This window comes from Lygodium microphyllum, chromosome 13, assembly GCF_053477565.2.
Source record: "Lygodium microphyllum isolate KBCC chromosome 13, Lygodium_microphyllum_v1.1.10, whole genome shotgun sequence".
Lineage (NCBI taxonomy): Eukaryota > Viridiplantae > Streptophyta > Polypodiopsida > Schizaeales > Lygodiaceae > Lygodium > Lygodium microphyllum.
In genome coordinates, this window is record NC_141147.1 from 7,887,635 (window position 1) to 7,912,500 (window position 24,866).

Consider the following 24,866-nt stretch of genomic DNA (forward strand, 5'->3'; position numbering starts at 1 on the left):
TGTTTGAAGTGCGGCAACTTGGCCTATTCTCTATCGTGTCCTGGAGTATGGCCACCAAAGCTTCCAAAAACTAATAAAATTGATATGTAAATATGGATAATGCTGGAAAAAGCATTTGGGAAGGCTGCCACTCGTCAAAAGTGCCTATGTAAGATTGAAAAACGTCTTTAGAGACTGGAGAGAGACATTTTTAGTGCATTTAGCCTGTAAGAGAGAGGGAGGAGATGTTGCTAGTTTGATTTGCAGCCATTGGAGGACCTTATGAGGTAGCTAGGGGTAGGAGAAAACCAATCAATAGCAGGTGATAGCATCTATAGGTTGTTGAGATAGGGCAACAATAAATGATTGATTTTCTCCAGTTCTTTGCGAAGAAAGTCTGAATTTTCTCTCCTTAGCATTTTCTCTCATTTCCCAACCTTTCTATAGCCTTTCTCTGAAGATTACAGCACTGAGATCACTAGAGACTGAGAAATTTCAGATTTCTTTGATGTAAACCCTAATCTGCAACAAAAATTAGGGTTTAGCAGTAGCTTTAGGAAGTGTGCTAGAAATTGAAAGCTTGGATTCAACAGGGTTGAAGCTGTTTTCAATCAAATTCAAGTGGAGGGACTAGCAAATCAATGAATTTGGGGCATTTTTCATCTCCATCAAAGTGGGCGAAGGCCAATTGATTGCCTGAATCAAGGGGCAAATCAGATTGAAGACTTGTTGGTCATTTTTTACAGCAAGGGGAGTTGGAATACCAAAAGGTATTGGGAAAATCCCATTGTATATATACTTTTTATTCAATTAAGTCAAAGAAATATAGAAAGCGGTGCCAATTTTGGGAGCAACAGAGTGTCCATTGTCTAAGATTGTAAGTTAATTTGTATTTCTCAGTTTTGTAATAAACGTTGTTGTAACTAGGAAATTACCACCTATCCATAGAAAAAAGGCTAGTTTCATGGTTCCATTGTTGGGATACCACTCAATCCCTTGATTTGGTGGGTCCGAGGCACCTGGTTGTAAGCCAAAGCTTTGTGCTAGTGCTGGTTTTTACTCTTCGTTGAGAAATTACAGCAATATGTCTTCATACAGTGAGATGGATTCAAGCAGTGATGATGCCTTTAAGTATGAACATTCATATGGGAATGAAGGAAATGCAATCCTTGACCTTGGACAAGGATCAAACCATGGACAACAAGCTGAAAATGTTTTTGTTGGGCAAGATGCACGGCCTTCAGGATATAAGGAGATTGATGACTAGCAAAGTGAAGAGGAATTTGATGACCAATTCAAGAATTGGATGAGGACAGTAGCAAATCTCTTTGTTGAATAGGCAAAGGATCCTCAATTTACCCGATTTTTGAATGCTCCGAAGAAGGATAGCAAAGGCAAGAAGAAGAAGTCATCTTCTACACCTTCAAGACAGCAAGGTGCACTGAAGGTAATGCCAAAGTCTTCATTTGAAGCTTCCAAAGATGCTAATGAAGCAAAACAGTTGGTACCTACGGAGCAAGGAATGCAAATGCATATGGAAGTGCCAATCCAATGGATTTTGGATAGCCGGGACATGTATGCCATGATGGGGCATTTGGTGGAAGCACGATTTTTCATGATATGGTTGGATAGGGACTGCATATGGGAATGTATGGCACAAATTCCTATGGTATGCAGCAACCAATGCATGGTGTGTAAGGCCCAATGTATTCCGTTATGTTTGGAAATATGCAAAACCCTATGTATGGCAGCATTGGTTTGATGCTTGGGGCACAAAGGAGCATGTTTGGTATTGCATCTACATCCTCGAATGCTTATGGGGCTTAAGGAATGAATGCTGGTCATGCAAATGCTCTGTTTGGCATTGGTTTTGATGTAAATTCAGCAAATGCACCGTTTTTGCAGCAACCAGTGTATGACAACTTGACACCCAAACGTGTAGTAAAAGACTATGATGAGGATGGAAAAGTAGTGAAGTTTGAGTCCTTCAATGGTGCACAAGATAGGTTGAAAGCTTTGACTTTCATTCAACAGTTTGATGCACCCTATTTAGGGGGGAACTTCGCCGAGTCCTCGAAGATTTGAAAGGCAGTCACTTTCTTGAAAGGGAATGCATTACAGTGGTGGCCCACTCTTTTGATGCAAGGTAGAGCACCGTCAACGTGGGTACAATTCAAGAAAATGCTTGCATTGAATTGGTTGACAAGAGCATTTGAGGTGGACATCATGACAACTTGGAAAAAGCTGGATGCTAACGAATGTAAGAATTTGGAGTAATATAATAAGAAGTTTTGGGATGCATTGTTACCTATCACTTCTTATTGCCTTGTATCCCTTCATGAGCAAGTGGAAAAATATGTTTGTGGGTTGCTCAAAGGAATTATGGATTTTTGCATTAAATCCATTGTGTCTAGTATATCTCAGCTCATAGAGACTGCTGCTATAGTTGATGCTTTGTTGCATGGGAAGGATTCGGGCTTCCTAGAGAGTAGGGAGAAGTCGAATAAAAAGTTGTTTAAGACTGAGAAAAGGGGCAGATTTGAAAATGAGTCTGAAAAGAGGCCAAAACAGCAAAGAAAGGGCTCGAAAACATTGTCACAACGTAGGGAATGGATGGCTACAAATAAATGTTTTATTCGTAATCAAAAGGGTCACATTGCAAGGGATTGTCCCAATAGGCAGCAAGCTGGAAAATCAGAAAATCAAGGAGATACTAAAGGAAAGAAGCTTGAAACATTAGTAGGATTGGTGCCCGATGTTGTTAGTGATGTTGGGTTTGACTCACACCTACGCTCACAGAGGAGTGTCGGTGATCCTTGGTAGGACATTGGGGCACTTTTTACTCTCCTTACAAGAGGTTTTTTTCCCCAAATTGATTTCTTTTTATTTTATGTGTCATCTTACACAGTTTGGGCACTTACCGTGTTTTGCACCTTTCAAGTGTGAACACACTCTAGCAACCCTAAGGTTTAAGGGTTGTACTTTGTACTTGCACCTTACACTTTAGATTATTGCATTGGGTGTCGTGCCTCCACTCTCACGCACTCTCTTCACTGTCAACTGTACTCTTAGTTGAGCTTAAGCTTCGATCTTTGTGCATTCTCTCACCTTTCACATTTGGTATCAAACCTGGCCCTCTACTCAACTCAGCTCATTGTAACCACTAGCTGAGCCGCCATCTCTTAGCTATCACCTCTCCACAGTCCCTAGGTGTTTGCAGTAGCTCTTGCTTGTCCTCAACTTGCCAGGGCCAGCCATTCTGGCCTCTGTCACCAGCGCCCACCAGACCCTGTCTACCAGCTGCATGCGTGAGAGCCGCCCCAATTCCCTGCGCGCACTGCCAGTTTGAACAGCGCCTCTATCCTCGTGCGCCGCTGTCAGAGGTGCCCGCCAGCACCTACAACACCATAGGTGCCTGCCCCCTGCGCTAGATCCCCACGCCTGTTTCCAGTGCAGTGTCTGCCTGGCCCTTGGTGTGCTTGATTGCACCTCCACCTGCTTTGGCTGAGCGCCACTTGCATGACCAGCTCCGCCCTCGTCCTTTGAGCCGAGCTCCACTAGCGCTTGCCATGTCTGCCTGATCTGCTAGCCAGTGCAGATCGACCTCTAGCTGCGAAGTTCAAGGAGGTAAAAGAAAATTATTTCTCATTTTTAATTCAGGTTTCATATATTGGAAAGGGCTTGTGCACACACAGCATCTCTCTGCTCTTGCAAGTGTCTGGGACACATTTCTCGCAGAGATTTTGTGAAAATTTGGGTTAGAATTTTGGGGCTTTTGTTGTCAACTCAGAGATTGGGAAATGTACATCAGTGACAGTTTGAAATAGAATCAGTGACAGTCTGAAATAGACTGAATTTGTGCATTTTGGGAGAAGAAATTTGGGGGCTTTTACATTTTTAGTGCTGCTGAGCACTATTTGCACCTTGGACAGCGTGTACTTCAGACAATTTTTGATAGAGTGTGATTACATTTGCTAATTAGAGCAAAGTGCTTGCTGTAATTTCTAGAAATTCTGAGATTTCCAGGTTGGTCCAGCTTGAAGTATTGCTCTTTTGCTCCTTAATCGATGACATTTACCATGGCCAATTAGGGAGGTGATGTATTTACATATGTATCCAAGGAGGATAGGTTGGATGGCAACAACTACTCTCTATGGTCTTTTATGATGAAGAATGTGTTGATTGCAAAAAGAATCTTTGGTATTATGTCAACGCTGAAGAAGTTAGGCCTAGAGTTGTGGCTCCAGCTACACCTCCTCCAGGAGGACGTGGACAAAGGGCAACTCAGCCCGCTTAGCCTGTTCAGCTCGCTCCAGCTCAGCCACTTTCCCAGAGATTAGTAGCACAAAAGGCATGGGACACACGAGATGCTTAGGCTTTCTTGCTAATTGCATTGGCGGTTCAGTAGTCCATCATCCCACACATTTGGGCTGCAGCTTCTTCACGAGAAGCATGGCTGACCTTAGAGCAGATGTTTGTTGGAAAGAATGAGACACACTTTTTTCTTGAAGAAAGAGTTTGAGACTGTGAAGACGGATCAGGGTGATTCAATGCAAGATCATCTACATAAAATTCAAGACTTGTGTGAGTAGCTTATGAATGTAGATGAGTATTACTTAGATGCGTAGTTGATATCTACTACTTTGAATTCATTGACGCCCTATTATTTGGCCTTTCATACGGCCTTGAACCTCACCATGAGGATTTTTCCATAGCCGCTTACTTTCCTTCAGTTGGTCAGTTTGGTCTTAGAAGAGGAGAAAACAAGAAAGAACAATGTGGTGGATGTTATAGCCTCTAAGCAGGCTTTTATGGCAAGGTAGAAGAGTAAGAGCAGCCAAGCTAAAAATGCTCTACAGAGCTCTGGGACTTCAAGTACTTCATAGAGCAACAAGAAAGAGGGGGACATGCAAGCCAAGAGGGACAAGTGCCACTATTGCAAAAAGCCAGGACAGTACATCAGAGAATGTAGAAAGTGCATAGCCAAGGAGAAGGAGTTAGGGATGTCTGTTTTTGATGCACTTTCCACTCCTACTGAGTCCGCGTCTTTTGTTGCAGACCGTGACTATTGTTTTACACATGTAGTTATGACTCTTCTTGGGTTGGTAGAGCATTTAGCTCTACCAAGGATGCGAGCACATGGTTCTTTGATAGTGGTACTTTTGGCATATCACATCTCGAGGGATTTGCTTTCTTCTGTTATTGCAGCTCCTGTTAGCAAGTCTGTACAGTGTGCCAACAATGCACCGTAGCATGTTAGCAGAGATAAAGAACACATGACTTTGGTTTTGGCTGTCACTTTATGTCATGGGTTATGTGAGTTGGATGCTTATTCAGTTGATCAGTCAATCTATCTAGTATCTACTCTCACTTCTACTATGTCACAGGTAGAGTTATGGCATGCTTGCATGGGGCATGTAAACTATGGTAGCTTGATGCTTATGTAGCGTACATAGATGCTTGATAGTTTACCTTTCTTGGAGAGACCTCCTAAGTATATATGCGAGGGGTGCATTTTGAAAAAATGCATCGTTTTTCGTTTCCTTGTGATGTTGCTTTTAGAGAAACTGCCAAATTAGAGATTGTGCACTTGGATGTATGTGGCCCTATGTAGACAAAGTCATTGGGTGGTTATTATTATTTTGTCACTTTCATTGATGACTTTACTTGTTTTTGGTGGGTCTACTCTTTGGTGAAAAAGTCAAAAGTGTATGATGCATTTTTGGCTTTTGTAGCACTTGTTGAAAATCAATTTGGTTGTAGGGTCAAGACTCTTTGTTCGGACCGAGGGGGGGAATACATGTCTTCTATGCTGAATTCTTGTTTGAAGCAGAAATGCATTGTCCATCAATACACTATTGCTTATACTCCATAGCAGAATGGGATTGTAGAGAGGAAGAATCGATCACTCATGGAGATGGCCAGATGTATGCTTAAAGCAAAGAGCTTGCCATATAGTTTTTGGATGGAAGCAGTTATGTGTGTTTGCCATGTTTTGAAGAGGTGCCCCACCAAGGCATTAAAAAATGTCAAGCCTTTTGAGGCTTGTAACAGCTGGAAACCTTCTATTGGACATTTTCGTACTTTTGGCTGCCTTGCGTATGTGCACATTCCCAATATACTCAGAAAGAAATTGGATAACAAGGTTGTTAAATGTATTTTTGTGGGGTATAGTAGTGAGAGCAAAGGATATAGATTATATGATCCTGTCTCTAAGAAGGTATTTGTCAGTAAGGATGTGGTTTTCGATGAAAAATCAGAATTATCCCTTGTTGGTTTTGATACATATCAAGCTGCCAATGATGTATTTGATGTGCTGCTGCCCATTTCTTTTGGTGATACAGCTGAAGCTTCAACAAGTGAACTTAATGTTGAGCCAGTTGCTCCATTGGGTAATGTAGAAATGCAACCTATAGCTGATCTGAATATTCAGCAAGGTGCTGAATTTGAATTTTAGCAAGAGCTTATACATAGTCAACAAGCTAGGCAGATGCTTAGATGGTATTTGTAGACTATGAAAGATAGTTGTTTGGATGCTCCTATTGTTGGTCGTACTAGAAGGTAAGCTCGTATGCATGATGGTGCACATATCACGGAGTTTGTTATGGTAGCAGATACATTTGATGATGAGGAGCCTAAATGTTTTGAGGATGCACAACATAGTGTGTATTGGATGGCGTTTGATTCTATCGTAAAGAATCAAACATGGGATTTAGTGTCCTTGTCTGTTGGGAAGAAAGGCATTGGTACAAAGTGGGTCTATAAGTTGAAAAGGAGTGCAGATGGATCCATTGACAAATATAGTGCCAGGCTTGTGGCATAGGCTATGCACAGAAGAAAGGCATTTTGACTATATGGAGACATTTGCTCCTACATTCCTCATGACTACCATTTGCTCTATGGTTGCTTTGGCTGCCCATTATGGATGGATTTTGCACCAACTTGATATAAAGACTGCATTTTTACATGGGGAACTTCAAGAAGTGTATGTACAGCAACCAATTGGTTTTGCAGCTGTGGGATCCGAACACTTCGTGTGCAAGCTGAAAAAGGCTTTGTATGGTTTGAAGCAAGCTCCCTGATCTTGGTATGCAAAGATTGATGCCTTTTTACTCAGCCAAGGGTTCATAAACATATGTAAAGAGAGGGATCCTTGCTGGTCATGTCTTTATGTTGATGAATCTTCTGCTTACAGGGGCTGATTAGATTTCAGCATTCAAAAAAAATTTGCAGCAAACTTTTGAGATGTCAAATTTGGGGTCTTTGCACTATTACTTGGGCATTTAGTTCATTCATGATGCTAGAGGCATTGGATTGTTACAGTTTGGATACATTGGTACACTCCTTGAGAGGTTTGGCTTACATGATTGAAAGACAATTTGTACACCAATGGTGAGAAAAAGGCCCATTATCCATGAGCCCAAGGCTTCTCTGCAATGGAAGAAGCTCTTGCTTCTCCCACCGCGGTGGAAGAAGCAAGAGTTCTATCCTCCTTCTCGAAGACATGTAATGACAAACTCAGTGGTAGATGGGGTAGCCTTTGAATCCTTGGACCTCTCCTTAGGCTTCAAATGGAGATACTTCTACTAATACGCCTTCTCCGGATATGTATCCTTTACTAAGTGTGGTTATTTGGGCTGCTTTTTATCATTCTTCTTTTCCTCTAGTTTCTTTACCTTTGGCTTCTCCTTCTTCTTTCCTCCTCCTGAACTTGTTGTGAAAGCCTTTGTGGAGCTAGATCCATTGGCTCCTACCTCTCTGAGCCACTTATCATGCTCTCTAAGACTAGCGGGGCAAGCTGCTTCCAAAGAAGAGTCTCTCAGGTCCTCGATGCAAGAAGGCTGGTATAGAATGCATCAAACTTTGAAGATGGCAGTTGAGCCAGGTGAATCATTGTCATGTCCTCCAAATATATCATCCTCCTGAGAGATATAAGCTCATCCCTCATGTTCTCCAATTTATTGATGTGATCCTTCATGGAAGTGTTGAGAAACCACTTCTTCCGTGCATCCACCTTAGTTAGGGTTTTGCATTGATAGTCCCAAAAAGGGTTGGTGTCCTCATTCTGGGCACTTTATCAATGGGCACTCACTTAGTGGTGTGCCATCCTAGACAGCTGAGGCTTATAAATAGGCCACCTCTCCACTCATTCAATGACCACTATCCACATTCATTGCAACTTTTTGTCCATCATGAGACACCCTTTCCTCCTCTCTCCAGCCCTTCCATTGCCCTCACACCTCTTCTAGTGTTCATTGCGGTTTGTGGTTCGTGGTTGTCTTCCACCATCTTCTCCCTTTGCTTTAAGCGCCCTGTTCCCATAGCATCAGGCCTTGCGTTTAGAGCATCTTTCACCTAGCATCACCATCCCTTTGCTTGGCATTAGTACCCTTTTTCGTCAGGCTTCACCTTCACGTGTGTTTTCAATTTGGAGGCTTCTCCATTATCTAGTTTCATCTCCTCGTGCTTGGCGTTAGCATTTGCTGCCTTGGCCTCACTCTTCTTTCACCTAGCATCAATTTCACAGCCCCTCTACCTTGCATTTGTAGGTTGTAGAGCTCACAACATTTAGCATTAGCATATAGGCATCTGCCATCAGTTCTTACTTGGTGTTTCACTGCCTTGCGGCCTCTGGTATTTGTGTTTTTAGCCTTGGCCCACTCTAGGCTTCAAAGGACTGTGCTTTGCTCCCTTGATAGTTGGTGATCTCCTTCTTCATTTTAAACAGCATCAAAGGATTACATTCCTCTCTCTCCACAATTGTTCTTCACCATTGGCATCCATCTTCGATAGCTCACTGCCCAAAGGATTGCGTTTTGCGCTCCCTTCACTGTGTAGATTCCCTACACGTGTTGCCACGTGTTTCAGATAGGATAGTATAGTCATCTTTTGAGCTTCGGCTCCATCCATCTTCGATAGCCCACTACCCAAAGGTCTGCATTTTACTCCCTTCACTGTGTAGATTCCATACAGGAGTTGCCACCTGATTCAGACAGGATAGTGTATTCATCTTCTGAGCTTCGACTCCATTGTATCGGCTTTACTTCTCATAGCATGGTTGAGTGTTTTATCATCTCAATATTTTGTGTTTTTTGAGTTTCTCTTCTCTCTCAGTGTTTGCTATATACATTGTGTTTCTCCCCACAAACCCTATTGTCCCTTTGCTTCGTCGCATATTCTGACTTGGTATTAGAGCGCAAGAGCTCAGAGAGCTAAAGACTGTGTTAATCAAAGAAGGCAAAGACAAGTCGTGGATTCAACATCATCTATTGATCTCCCCCTTCATTTCTGTTGCATCATCGGGAGATAGAGATATCCTTCTATCTAGCCTCCCTTTTACAGGTTAACACTTTAGTGTTGTGACTTTTCCATAGGTAGATGGGCAGACCACTCGATGCTCCTTTTCAAGCATCATCGAATCCCCCCACCAATGCTTGGGGACATGGACATTTGTTCTCTACATTGCCGTAGTATATGTGTATGCCTCTAGGCACTCCTTGCGCCACCTCTCCCTTTTGGGCCATAGAGTTTATTTTGTATTGGCTTTCTGATTTTTATGCTCAAGGCAACAAGATGCATCCAATGTGCACTAAGACCTTTCAAGCCATAGGAGGATCCCTTGGTATCTCGTCCTCCTTAGGACCACTGTAATGCGCTACGGAGGTTGCTTCTACTTCTTCTAGGGTTTCAGGAATGCCACCTGGATGACCTGCGGTTTTGCAGTCTACTGTGTTGGGATAAAGGCCTGGTTTAATCTCCGTATATAGTACACACGCATTATTTAGCTGTACATGTGAATGCACCCTTACATGTCCTAAGTATAAATACATTTTATTCTTTGTGTACCAACACATTATTGATACACTCATATCACATTGTACTTTCGCTCTGCTCTCTCTCTTACTCTCTCACCAGCCGTCACACTCTCACGCTCACTCCTCGAACCTCTTCTGCATCCAGCTGAGTTGCAACAATTGGTATTAGAGCTGAAGGTACAAGTCGACAGTCACTCGTCATTAAAACTGACAAGCGTGACTTGTGACTGTGCACTCGACAGAGCTCCAATGGTACTGAAAGAGGCTTACATGCTGTCATACCATACTTGGATAACATATCCAAGCCATACTGCCTTTGGGATAGCCATATACTATCATCACATCTGATCATCTCAATATCAAGAAAGTATCTCAGCTTACTCAAATCTTTCATCTCAAACTTCTTCAAGAAGTCCTTAACTTCAGAAATCCCATTGTTACTGTCACCTGTAATAATCAAGTCATCCACATAGATGACTATGATGAATAAACTTGCATCTCCCTTTCTCACATAAAGTGAGTGATCAACATTAGAAATACAAAATCCAATACTGACAAGATACTCTCCAATCTTGTTAGACCATGCTCTAGATACTTGCTTCAGCCCATAGAGCGCCTTCTTTAACCTGTATACATATGTGGGATGCTCTAAATTCTCATAACCTGCTGGCTGCTCCATATACACTTCTTCTTGCAATGCACCATGCAAGAAGGCATTCTTAACATTTATTTGTTGCAAACTCCAATCTTTGGCGGCTGCCAAGGTAATCACACACCTAACAGTTGCCATCCTAGCAACTGGACTGAATGCATTATGCTTGACTTTGTAAACCCACTTATGGCCAATAGCTTTCTTACCCTTAGGTAAAGGTACCAAATCCCAAGTCTTATTGGCTTCTAATGTAGCCATTTCCTCATCCATTGGTGCATCCCAATGAGTATGACCAACAACATCCTCAAAGCAAGTGGGCTCAACGTCCTCAACTAGTTTCACCATATAATCATAATGGTGAGCTGCATAGCCTTCAAAACCAAATCTTTTAACAAGGTATCTGACCCTGCTAGATTTGCATATCATCGGATCACTCAATGGAGCCTTTACATTACTATGAGCTCTCTGTATACCTAGTGTGCTCACTGAAGGAATACCAAGCTCATCATCTAAACTCTCTGAACCACTGGAATCTCCGTCAAATCCCAAATGACTGGTAGAAGCATCATTACCAACTAGCACTTTTTTCTTTCCTTCGTCATTCCCTGCAACACTTATAGATCCACCTGAAGATGTGGGGCTACTTCTTAGTCTCCCAGACCAAGGGCTCATTGTAGGTATAGTACCAGATGATGTTTTTGGTCCACTAAGACTCTGTGATTTTTGTTTTCTTTCTGCACATAACTGTCATGATCATTATCATCATCTAATACATTACCAGCAGGTGCATATCAGTTGCCCATCTCATCGAAGATAACATCCCTGCTCACTCTGAACTCACCTGTGACAGGGTTATAACAGCCATACCCTTTATGCTCTAAAGAGTATCCAATAAAAATACATTTTTCTGTCTTTGGATCAAGCTTCTTCCGTAGCTCATCTGGCACATGAACATAGGCAACACATCCAAATACCTTCAAGTACGATACATCGGGCTTCTTGCCAGTAAAACATTCTTCAGGAGTCATCCCATGAACTGCAGCTGTGGGAGTTTTGTTCATAATATAGACAACAATATGAACAGTCTCAGACAAAAAATGTTTGGGTATATTCTTTTCAGTCATTAATGCCCGTGCGACTTTTGCAATATGTCTATTTTTTATTTCTACAATCTCATATTGCTGTGAGGTATACCTGCAAGTAAATTGCCTCTTTATCCCATGAGTCCTCAAGAAGCCAGTAAACTCATTAGAGAGGTACTCTTCCTCTCCATCTGATCTCAAGCACTTCACTTTTAAGCCTGTTTCTATTTCAACAACTGTCTTAAAATATTTGAAGTGCTCAAACACATCACTCTTTTCCTTCATGAAGTATACCCATAATTTCCTTGAACAATTATCAATAAATGTGACAAAGTGTTTGCTGCTACCAAGAGATACATTCTGCGTAGGCCCCCAAACATCTTTATGCACTATATCAAGTATTTTTCTACTCACTTCTCTGTCATGCGAGAAGGGTTGTCTTGCCTGCTTACCAAACTGACATGCTTCACAGACTTTATGCAATTCTACAACTCTAAAAGAAGGCAACCCTGTAACTAATCCTCTGGATTGCATTAATTTTAGCCTTTGCGCATTTGCATGTTCAATACGTTTATGCCATATTTCAATATTTACAACTACTCCTTTTCCTTTAGCATACATAGCAGTATCCATTGCAGGAATTCTAGCATCTAAAGTGAACATTCGGCCAACTCTACTTCCTTTTGTGACCAACCTGCACTTATTATTAAAGTCTTTTATAAAACAACCTTTTGCATTGAATCGGACCTGCAACCTTTGCTCTACCAAATGGCCAACAGACACTAGATTCTTTGTGATTGATGACACATGTAATACATCTGTCAGACTCTTTTTCTGGTCATCATACAAGGATAAGTGAACCTTTCCAATGTGTGAAATTGGGTGGCATGAATCATCACCCATTTGCACATAACCTGGATTTTGTAAGTCCTGCATCTCTTCAAACCATTCAACATGACTGGTCATATGATTAGATGTACCTGAATCAACATACCATACATCATCATGTGTCCCCTTTCCTGTAACTGCATTCATCATATGCTGCATAACAAATAGACGCTCATTTTTGTCTTCATTCTGTCGTAAAGACGATGCATAGTTTCCTTGCTGTAATTTACCATTGCGAATATCATCCTTCTTAGCATAGCAATGGGCTGCAATATGACGTATTTTGCCACAATAATGGCAAACAATAGTAAAATTTCCAGAACCTCTATTTTGCCATCTACCTCTTCCTCTAGAGCTTCCTTTGCCTCTAAAGTTTCTTCGGCCTCCTAAAACCTGCATTTCACCAAATTGCTGATTGAACTTGTTTTGCTGGTTATCGTCAGCACGTCCCATACCACGGCTCTCGAAGATGATCTACCACGTTCCCTTCCTGAACTTGAGTAAAATGCTTGAATCTGTTCACTATTTTTTTCAGATGAGTCACCCTGCATATTGATCTCTTCAGTAATCATGAGAGAGATTAACTCATCAAAATCTGGAAATGGCTTCCGTATATATATTGAAGTAACTAATGATTTCCATGCCTTCTCATTGTTAAGGCTACTCAAAGTGGATAAAACCAAATCATCATCATTAGGCATTGCATCAATCGCTACTAAAGCATCTGCAATGCTCCTCACCTTCAACACATACTCATTGACAGACATTTTTTATTTCTTCAAGGCATTTAACTCTTGCTTGAGTTGAATCTTTCGTGTCTTTGTATTTACTGAAAACATGTTCTAAAAAATTGTCCAAGCTGCATGTGAAGCTTCTGCATTCCTGATATGTTCCAACATCATATTATCAATGACTGCAGATAATCAGTATATCACCTTTTTGTCTTTCACATTCCATTTTTTCCATGCTTTTAATTCATCTACAGTCGGAGGGATACCCAGCTCTGGCTCCTTTTCTTCACTTGAAACAAATTAATAAAGGCCCTTTCCAATGAGGAAGTTCGTCACACGGAACTTTCATGAAGGATAGTTATTTTTGTCGAGCTTCTCAATAATGGGATTTTCACTGTTCTCTGCCATTATCACAAACAAGGATACAACACAGCAAGCTAGTCTTCTGCAATCTTTCACAACACGTGCACATCACTACACCAAGCAACCTTTTTCATTGATTGCTTAATAGTACATGTAATTTGCAACCTGTTTGTAGATAGACCTTATGTTTGTTTCCTGCAAACACCTCAAAAATTACAGATTCGTAATTTGTAACCTGTGCATTCACTTTCGGTCAATACAGCCGAAATCACTGCGTATCGTGAAATTGCTGTCTGCAACCTTGCGGCTCTAAAGCGGGGCATGAAATGGCCTCAGACGCCTAAAATAACTACGGGCAAGCCCTTAAGGGCTTATCTGCAGAATATACAATGCTTTGCTCGCACACCAAATCTCACAGTAATCTGAGATTTTTGCTCAACCCTGCTTCCAGTGCCTCCATAGGCACTATCCAAGAGAGAGAGTGGAAGAATGGGGGAGCTTTTTACCCGTTACTTGCTTGCTCGAACCTTACTTCTTTTCCTTCACTTTAGCCTTTAGAATTAGTCTCTCTTAGTGGTGCGGCTTTGATACCATGTCAAGAATCGCGTGGTGGGGGGACTTGCTTGAGGTGCTGCACCAAACACACACTGTATACACAAGAGGAAGCTCACTCAAGAACACAAGAAGAGAGATGGAGGCCAAAACGTTTTCTTGCTGATTTCTTCTTCTTCTTCCACACATTATATAATATACACAAAGTATAGATAAGATACAACATAAAGGAAAGTGGCCTTCTAAGTCAAACAGTGTATAACCGACTACACTAATCGACTGGCGTTATATCTTTGCCAGCTGTAGGTAGGTATAACAAACTAAATATAATAAGTGATAAGTCAGTGGCCATGTGAGTATCATAATGACCACCAATGTGCTAAGTGTAGACGTGCAAACTCATCTACCCAGGCGGTTCATCATCAATGTCCGCATGTGTTGAGCTTGCAATCTCAACAGGGACTAGGCAGCAAGCGCATGCGGCAACGAGCAATGACGGACAGGTCGTCGGCAGACAGGTCATGCAACCCGCTTGACGGGTCAATGGACCCCCACGTCAAGTTTTTTTAAAATCAAAGTTTTTCTTTTAATCTTTTGAATTACCACTTACACTTGGCGGGAGTTCATGCGTTGGAGGCACAGATCTCAGATTTGTGAAAAATCGAGCCCAGAATTTGGGGCTTTTCCCAAATTTGACCTTGTCTCTGTGTGGTAGTAATATTTAGGTCAGAAATTGCAGACATTGCATGTAGTGACCTCAATTAAATTGGGGATTTTGCCAAATTTGTCAGAATTTTGCTCTTTTGAGTAAAATTTATTGACATTGGATCCCATAAATTTGGGGTTTTTCATGTATTGGCAAAATTTTGCTTAATTGGGTCAGATTGGCTGACATTTATGCAATTTTGGACCTGAAATTTTGGGGGTTTGTGCAGAATTCGGTAAATTTCTGCATTTTGTCCGTGTGGTGGCTGGTTCATGTACAAACAACAGAGACTTATTTCTAGTTGAGGAAGAACAGTAGGGTGTTTGCTGGTTCAGCTTGTGCTTTTGCATTTCAAGGGGATTTACTCTTGTGTTCGTGATAAAATGGCTGCAACTTCTTCCAGTTTAAACATCAAGAGTTTGATGGAAATCAAACGGTTTGATGGTCATAGCTTTGACCTTTGGAAAGACGGTATGTAGGGCATTTTGTTCGTGAAGGATTGTGAGGATGCTTTGCAGGAAGATAAACCTACACTAATGTCTGATGCAGATTGGGCCAGAGTAAATAAAAAGGTTGTGGCTTACATAAAGATGGGTGTCACTGATGACGTCTTGACAGACATTAAGGGTTTAGATACAGGTTATGCAATATGGGAGAAGCTGAAAACTACCTATGAGATCACCACAACTGTTAATCAGGTGCATTTAATGCGCAAGTTGGTAAATATGTGACTGGATGAGTCAAAGCCTGCAGCTGAGCACTTGAGTGCATTTACAAGGATTTTAAATCAGCTCAAAGATGCAAATTTGGACTTTGACGATAAGTTGAGGGCGATCTTTTTTATCATGACATTGCCCGACTCTTAGGAGACCTTGGTGGTTTCACTCAGCAATAATCCCAATCTCTCATATGATGGGGTGAGGGGTTCTATCTTGAATGAAGAAATTAGACGTATGTCTAGTGGGAAAGGCAGCAACTCAGCTTGTAATGTAAGAGGCAGAAAAGAAAAATGCAAATGCAGGATAGAGAAGCAGGAGCAAGAACAAAGGAAAGGAAAAGAGTGACATTACTTGCTATCACTGTGGTTGGAAGGGCCACAAGAAACTTAATTAGAGGTATTACAAGAAGGAACAAGAGAGAAAGAAGAATGCAGGAGATAAAAAGAAGAAGGATTGATTGGAGGTATTACAAGAAGGAACAAGAGAGAAAGAAGAATGCAGGAGATAAAAAGGAGGAGGAAGATAAGACAGATGCATCTGAGGCAACCAAAGGTAAAGAAAAGGCCAATGTGGCCTCTAGTGCGGTCATAGAGGAGCTTTTAGATATAGAGGCTGATGTATTATGTGCAATTGATTATGATGCTCTTGTATGTTACATGCAGGATATGCAGATTACCAAGGATGATGTGATTGATGCACTTTTGTCAGTTGATGATGGTGTCACTCAGACTTGGATTGTAGACTCTAGTGTCTCTTTCCATGTAACTCCTTGCTTGGAGTGTTTTGCTAAGGTAGTTATGGAAAGGTATATCTTGGAAATAACCATGCTTGTAGCATTGATGGGATTGACACTGTACACTTGTCTTTAGACAATGGGCAAGAGCTTGTGTTGAAAGATGTCAGATATGTGCCTAGCATTAAAAAGAGTTTACTATTTGTTGGTCAGCTTGACTTGCATGGTTACACTACATTGTTTGGTGGTGGTTTGTGGAAAGTGAAAAAGGGTTCCATGGTGATTGCAAAAAGAACCAAGAAGGGCACTTTGTATTATTTGCATTGTTAAGCCTTGAATGGCAAGTTTCTTGTAGTTGCTGAAATTTGTAGCCACTTGGAGTTATGGTAGAAGAGATTAGGCGATATGAGCCAAAAAGGACTTGATGTCCTTACCTCTCTGAAGAGGGTTGATGGAAAAGGCTCTAAACTTGACTTTTGTAATGAGTGTCAGTTTGGAAAGAAAATAAAAAATTCATTTTACTCTGGTGTCTCTCGTAAGTCCAATGTCTTGGACTTAGTGCATTCTCATGCATGTGGTATGCTTGTGAAATCGTTGGGTGGTGCTGCATATTTTGTCTCCTTATTGATGATTGTTCCAAGAAGATTTATACACCTGTTGAAAAAGAAAAGTGAAGTGTTTAGTGTTTTTAAAACTTTTCATGCATTTGTGACTACTCAGATAGGTAGAAAGCTGAAATGCTTAAGAACTGATAATGGAGGTGAGTTCACATCAATTGAATTTAAGTCCTTTTGTGACTTGCATGGAATTAAGAGGGAGCTTATAGCTCCTTACAGCCCTTCGTCAAATGGGGTGACTGAAAGATATTATAGGACTTTATGTGAAAGAGTGCGGTGCATGTTGTCCATTGCTAATCTCCCTCATGAGTTTTGGGGAGAGGCACTCAAAACCGCGGTTCACATTTGCAACCGCTCTCCAAACAGGTCCTTAAATAATGGCATCCCTGAGGAGGTTTGGTTTGGCAAATCGGCCTTATATGACCATTTACGCATATTTGGCTATGATGCTTTTGTGCATGTTAGAGATGAGCTGAGAAACAAACTTGACCCAAAATCCACCAAAGGCATTTTCATGGGCTATGGTGATGAGGGTCAATTTGGCCATAGAGTGTGGTTACCTCAGTAGCCGTAATGTTGTGTTTAATGAGGCAAAATTGCTGAAAGGTACTTTAGCCTCTAATGAAGATACGAAAAAGGTGAAATTTCAGAGTTTGCAGCCACCTATTACTTCAGAAAATGAGCCTCATGGTGTTGTAGCACAGGTTGAAACTGATGATTAGTTGGTTATTTTTGAGCCAGATGATGATGGACAGAAAATGGGAGCACGAGGAGGTCATGGACAGCAAGATAGGCTTGCTGCTTATGAAAATGCAGGTGCTGGTAATGAAAACGAAGGTGCTGTATAGCATGAACATGCTGAAAATGGCAGGAGCACGAGATAGGCTTGCTGATTATGAAAATGCAGGTGCTGGTAATGAAAATGAAGGTGATGTACAGCATGAACAGCATGTTGAAAATGGTTTATAGCAGCCAATAAATGCTGAAAATAATATACCTCTAGATGTAGACCCAATTCTTGAAAATGTTGATCATTGGGTACGTAGGTCTACATGCGTAAGAAGACAACTATATAGGTTTGACCCCTCCTTGCATTATGTGATGCTTACAGATGAGGGTGAGCCTCTTACATACAAAGAGGCCAAGTCATGTGAGTTCAGTAGTAAGTGAGAGCTAGCTATGCAGGAAGAGATTAAATCTCTATATGCAAATGATACTTGGGATCTTGTGTCGCCCAAAGGAAGGAAGCCTCTTCTAAAAAAAAAGGGTGTACAAAGTAAAGACAGTTGATGGAAAACCCAAGTACAAGGTGAGACTGGTTGCCAAAGGGCATGCAAAAAAGGAAGGGATTGATTTCCAAGAGGTCTTCTCACTTGTTGTGAAGATGACCACTCTACGTGTGCTTTTTGCTCTCACTGCTGTATTGGACTTAGAGCTGTATCAAATGGATGTAAAAACAGCTTTCTTGCATGGTGACATTGATGAGGAAATCTACATGAAATAGGCCGAGGGCTTTGTAATTCTTGGAAAAGAGCAGATGGTGTGTAAGCTAAAACGCAGCTTGTATGGGCTGAAGCAAGCACCACGGTAGTGGTACAAAAAGTTTGACGCCTTCATGCTATCTCATGGGTTTACACGCAGCCATACAGATCATTGCTTGTACATGAAAAAGGATACAGATCGCAGCCCCATCATACTTGTTTTGTATGTGGATGATATTTTTCTAGCTGGGAAAAGAAAGACTAGCTTGGATGCTCTCAAAAATCAGCTGAAATCAGCCTTCTCCATGAAAGATTTGGGAAATGCAGAGCATATTTTGGGCATGAGGATTCGTAGAGATAGAATGCAGAAATTGTTGTTTTTATCTCAAGAAAAGTACATTGAAAAGGTACTGGAGGGACACCACCTTCGAGCCAATGCTTGACCTTGGGGTATGGCATCTCTTTGAGAAACCCGCTGGGATTAGCGGTTTTAGCTGGTGAGAGTCCAGTACTATCTGGACCCTTGAACCGGGGTGCTAGGTGCCTACCCACACCCCTTTCATTGGGAGGAGTCTTCCAAGGACCTTGGTCTTGAAGGAAGTAGCGAAATCATAAGCTAGTGGCACAGGGTTCTGCCTTTGAGTCTGATTAGGCACTTGGCTCAAAAAACAAGAACAAAAAAAGGTACTGGACAGATTTAACATGGCTGAAGCTAAGCCTTTTGGGGTACCCTTACCTTCTTATCTTAAGCTTAGCAAAGCCAACAGCCCAAAAGATGACCGGGTAGGGGAGGTACCTGCCAGGTGTCCGCATGGGATCAGTGGAAGCAAATGCTATGAAGGGAGTCCCTTATGCATCAATTTGTGGCTTTCTTATTTATGCTATGGTTGCTACTCGTCCAGACATTGCTCATGCAGTGGGAGTTGTTAGTAGGTTTATGTCAAATCTTGGTAAAACACATTGGGAGGCTTTCAAGTGTATTCTTCGATACCTCAAGGGTACACAAAGAATGTGTATTTGCTATGGGCAAGGTGCACTTAGTTTGTAGGGTTATTGTGATGCAGACATGGTTGTATTTACTATGGGTAGGGTGCACTTGGTTTGTAGGGTTATTGTGATGCAGGCATGGCAGGTGACTTGGACACTCATAGGTCCACCAGCGATAGGTCCACCAATGGGTATGTCTTTATAGTTGCTGGTGGGGCTGTTTCTTGGTGTTCCAGGTTACAGAATATCGTTGCACTGAGTATCACTGAAGCTGAATACATATCAACGACTGAAGCTTCTAAGGAAGTTATATAGTTGAGTAGACTTGCAGAGGATCTCGGCATGTCTATGGGTACTGTAGTTTTGGGATGTGATAGCCAGAGTGTTGTGTATCTGGCTAAGAATGCCATGCATCATTCACGCACAAAGCTTATAGATGTGTGATATCACTTCGTCAGATAGATTTTGGAAGATGGTCAAATCACATTGACCAAGATGAAAACACAGGACAACCCTGTAGATGTTCTCACTAAAAGTCTAAGCAAAGCTCAGCATGAGCATTGCATCCGACTAGTGGGAGTTGATTAGAGGCTCACTTCGGACCTTTAAGTGGGAGGTTGTTGGAATGAAGGCCCGGTTTAACCTTCGTATATAGTACACGCACATTATTTAGCTTTACATGTGAATGTATCCTTACATGCCCTAAGTATAAATACATTTTATTCTGTGTACCAACACATTGTTGGTACACTTGCATCACATTGTATTTTCACTCTACTCTCTCTCAGACTCTCTCACCAGCTGTTACACTCACGCTTACTCCTCGAACTTCTGTTGCATCTAGCTGAGCTTCAACACACCGAGCGCTCCCCTGAGAGATGCTGATTGTTGTATACTGTCTACACATCAGTCTGCTCCTTCGTGAGACAATGGTTGCTCGATACCTTCCATTACTTTGACTCCATAGTCCACTTCATTGAGAGACAACAACTATTCCCCTACCTGGGTTCTCCATGAGTCTACCCTTTTCCCACCACCCTCAACTCCTTAGGTTTGAGAGGCCGCATCTGGGAGTTCTTTGATATCTTTGGCACACCAGCTACCTTCTTTGGCACAATCGACGGCACTTCCCTCTTCCTCAGATGATTCAAAGTTTGTGATCCATGAGTTTTTAGATTCTCTATCTTTCACAAAGGGGGATTCAGAGGGGGATGCCCTTTCTTTGTTCTCCGCAAGGGCTCCTACTTCTTCTTCGGCTTTAGAGGGGGCTCGTGTGTCTCCATCCTCAAAGGGTACTCGTCATGAAGTTCTTCACCCACCATTTATTCTTTTGGGATGATTATCTTTGAGTAGTCATTTCTCCTCTTGATACCCAGGATCTTTAGGGCCCACTTAGATGGGCCTTGAAGGTTCAACCGCGACTTGGTGACGAGGCCTTTGAATTTCCTCCAAAATGGAGTTACTAAGCTAGTGGCTTCTCTCCCATGGTGGAGTCAGGTTCTCTAGTTCATCTTGTCTACTGTTCCTCAGTACTTGTTACCTTTTAGGTGAAAATCTTGGATCTTAGGGATCCTCTCCATCTTCTCCTTATCTCTTTTCACTCCTCTTTCTTCATCTCTTTTTGGGCATGAGAAGGGGTGTTGAGAAATCTGCTTGGCATCAGCACCCTTCTCCTTCAGGCTCCACCTTTACCTGTGTTTTATAGTTTGGAGGTTGTCACTATCTAGTGTCATTTCCTCCTTATTGGTGTTAGCATTTGCTGCCTTGTCTCAGTTTGGCAGCCCCTCTACCTTGCACTTGTAGCTCCCAACATTTGGCATCAACACAGAGGGATTTGCAGCCTTGGTCCACTCCTGGCCTTCAAATGATTGTGCTCTTTTAGGTGAAAATCTTGGATCTTAGGGATCTCTCAATCTTCTCCTTACCTCTTTTCACTCCTCTTTCTTCATCCCTTTTTGGGCGTGAGAAGGGATGTTGAGAAATTTGCTTGGCATCAACACCCTTCTCCTTCAGGCTCGACCTTTACCTGTGTTTTATAGTTTGGAGGTTGTCATTGTCTAGTGTCATTTCCTCCTGATTGGTGTTAGCATTTGCTGCCTTGCCTCAGTTTGGCAGCTCCTCTACCTTGCGCTTGCAGCTCCCAACATTTGGCATCAACACAGAGGCATTTGCAGCCTTGGTCTACTCCTGGCCTTCAGATGATTGTGCTTAGATCTTGGACAGTTGGTGATCTCCTTCTTCATCTTAGATAGCATTAGAGGATTGTGTTCCGCTTCTCCATATTTGTCCTTAAACATCGGTATACATTTTCGATAGCCCTCTACCCGAAGGATTGCATTTCACTCCCTTCATTGTGTAGATTCCCTATAGCTGTTGCTGCCTGATTTAGACAAGACAATGCAGTCATCTTTTGAGCTTTAGCTCCACTGTATCAACTTTCCTTCTCATAGCATGATTCAATGCTTCATCATTTGTTCTTCTGTGCTTTCTGAGTTTCTCTTCTCTCTCCATGTTTGTCGTATATACACTATGTTTCTCCCTGCAAATCCTACCGTCTCTATGGTTCGTTGCATATTTTGATAGGAATGAGAATTGTCAACACTAAACATTTGAAGTTTCTTCTCAAGAGAGGTCCTTTGGGCAAATGTCTTCTAATGGTACAAAGATGCAAGCTTCTTCCACACTTCCGTTGCTGTCTTCAACATACAAATATGCACTAGGATAACATCTTGTAAGCTCATGAAAAGGAAGGATCGGGCTCGACCCCATAGGGTTGCACAATCCATTGATGATCCCTCTCAAGGGTGCTCTACGGGATGGGGTAGGCTAACAAGCTCCCCAAGATCGAAGGTATCAAAGATGCATTCCACCTTACATGACCAAAGTGAATAGTTGGCGCCATCTAGCCTATCCTCTTTGGGTAAAAAAGAGAGAACAAGCATTTGTACTGGAGGTGCAACATTAGGCATTTTAAAGCTAGTAGAGCAAGCTTCGTGTGAAACATGGAGAGGGAGGAAGAGAAGGCTATTAGACCGTACAAAAGGGCTCAATGACCTCTGCTCTTCACAATAATAGTGATAAAAGGGTTTTTTTTTTTCCCATGTGAATGCACCCTAAGGTTATATAGTTCTAGACATTGAAGTGTGTTCACACGGGGAAAACCCCTTCCTTGCAAGAAAGTACAAAGTGCTTGTGGATAGGGTGCATTCACACCAGTACGATTCAAAGGAAAATACAAGGTGTATTTAGGAAACCCCCTTGGAGTGAACAATGCGAATGAAACAAGGATGTTATAGATCAATCCCAGAATGGAAAGAAGCCTAAAGCTTTGCGAAAAGCTTTAAACTTTTCTCTAGATAGAGCCTTGGTGAATATGTTTGCTATGTTATCTTGTGTAGGCAGATAGACCAAATCAATCTTCTTTGCATGGAGTCTCTCTTTTACATAGTCAATATAGGTCTGATAAAAGGTGTTTGAGCCAAATACAGTTAATTATAACTGTAAAAGCTGCCTTGTATTCAGCCTCACAACTCAATGTTGCTATTGTAGGTTGCTTCTTGCTGAGCCAAAAGATGCAAGGATCGCCAAGTAAGAAACAGTTTCTGCTAGTGGACACTTGTATCAAAACATCCTACCTAATCACTCTCTGTAAAAGCATGCAAGGAAGTAGAGGTGCTGCAAGGGTGAAACAGCCCCAAAGCCTATGTGCCTTCCAAGTATCAGAAGACATGCTTAATTGCTTGCCAATGCTGTGAGCTTGGGCTATGCATAAATCGGCTCAACTAGGATACAACATACTGAATGTCCAGCCATGTATTGCACAAATAGATCAAACATTCAACTGCCTGCTGATAAAGAGAAGTGTCCTCAAGAGAAAAATAGAAGCCTGACTCAATTAGTAGTGCAAGTGGCTAAGATTTGTCATTGCAATGGCTTGTTGTAAATCAGCCTTAACTGTTGAAATTTTTCGCTCATCTCTCCTAGTCAAGAGCATATCATCAACATACAAGATTAGAATGGGGAGAGCATGCATAGTATAAGGGTGCTCCGAGTCATGTTGTTTTGAAAGCCTAGGGCAATCAATTAAGAACAAATTTGCTTGTGCCATGCTTGTGGTGAGTGCTTCAGCCCATACAATGCTTTCCGCAAACAATAGACTTTTTTTTCCATACCCTCTACAAACCTTGGTGGCTAGCTGACATAGACTTCCTCATTCAAGTCACCATGTAAGAAAGCATTTTTAATATCAAGCTGATGTACATTCCAGCCATGATGTGTAGCCAAAGCAATGACTATATTGAAGGTCATCATATGTGACATGGGTGCAAAGGTCTCTTCATAATCAATGCCTTGTCTTTGAGCATAACCCTTTGCCACAAATCTAGCTTTGTAGTAATCAATGCTGTTGTTTGTATGATGGTTGTTTGCATGATGTTCGAGCTTAAAGACCCACTTAGTGCCAATGGCATGCTTTTCTTTAGGCAAGTTACAGAACTCCCAAGTACTATTATCTTGAATGCTTTGTAACTCTGATTGCATAGCATCCAACCAATCTATAGCCTCCAAAGCATCCTCAACACAAAGAGGCTCTTCACCACTAGTGGTGGCCAATAAAGCACAATTTGTAAAGTTCCATGATGCTTGACAAGAAGCTACTCTAGTACATCTAGGAAGAGGGGCAGCTTGTTTGCTGTCCTGTAAGGTATCCAATAGCTGTCTAGGCACTATCTTTGCTTCTTGAATAGCAGCCCTCTTTATGGTTATTGCATCAATGGAGGAAAAATCATGTTGAAAATCAGCATGGGAAGGTTGCTGAATTTACTGCGATGGTGCATGAGATTGAGTGGGTGCATGCTCAATAATCTTTGGCAATGATCTGAATAATGTCATAAGCGAATCAAATATATCTTCGGGGCCAACAATCGGTTGAATTTTGCAATCATGCAAAGCCATTTCTGAATCTTTGGCAATGATCTGAATAATGGCATAAGCAAATCAAACACATCTTCGGGGCCAACAATTGGCTGATTTTTGCAATCATGCAAAGCCATTTCTGAATTTTCAGCAGAGACAACATCTCTATTGATAAACACTTGCATGTAACCGGTTGATACAATCGATAGCCTTTGCTTTCAATACTGTACCCAACAAAAATGCATTTAATTGCTTTGCCCTGGGCCTACAACTAGTGTCTGTTTTGAGATGGAACATGAGTGTCACATATGACGTATGCAAGAACAGCAAATTGTTCTATTTTGATGCAAGATAGATAGGTGATGACATAAGAGAGTACAATTCTGTTAAACCTTAATAACTTGTGCCCTATACTTTTGGGGATGAATTCTACATGATGCATGGTTGTCTTTGGTGTTACAAAATAGTTCAGGCCTAGAGCTACAGAGCATTGATGTATTGATGCTACAATGAAAGCAATCAAGACTTTCTTTGGCCAGCTTTAAGACAAAAGGCAGATGCCTTTGTTAAGGGATTTGCATCTTGTGTTAGAAGGCGCTGGGTTTGTTGCACCCTTTGCTCATTAAGGATGGTTAGTGAGAAAGCAT

At 41.7% G+C, this 24,866-nt stretch overlaps 1 protein-coding gene across 2 annotated transcripts in view; it reads left to right on the top strand.

Moving 5' to 3' along the window:
- Nucleotides 1–24,866, top strand: part of LOC148026315 (uncharacterized) — a 68,227-nt gene that overhangs the window by 41,027 nt on the left and 2,334 nt on the right. The gene's annotated exons all lie outside the window — the stretch shown is intronic.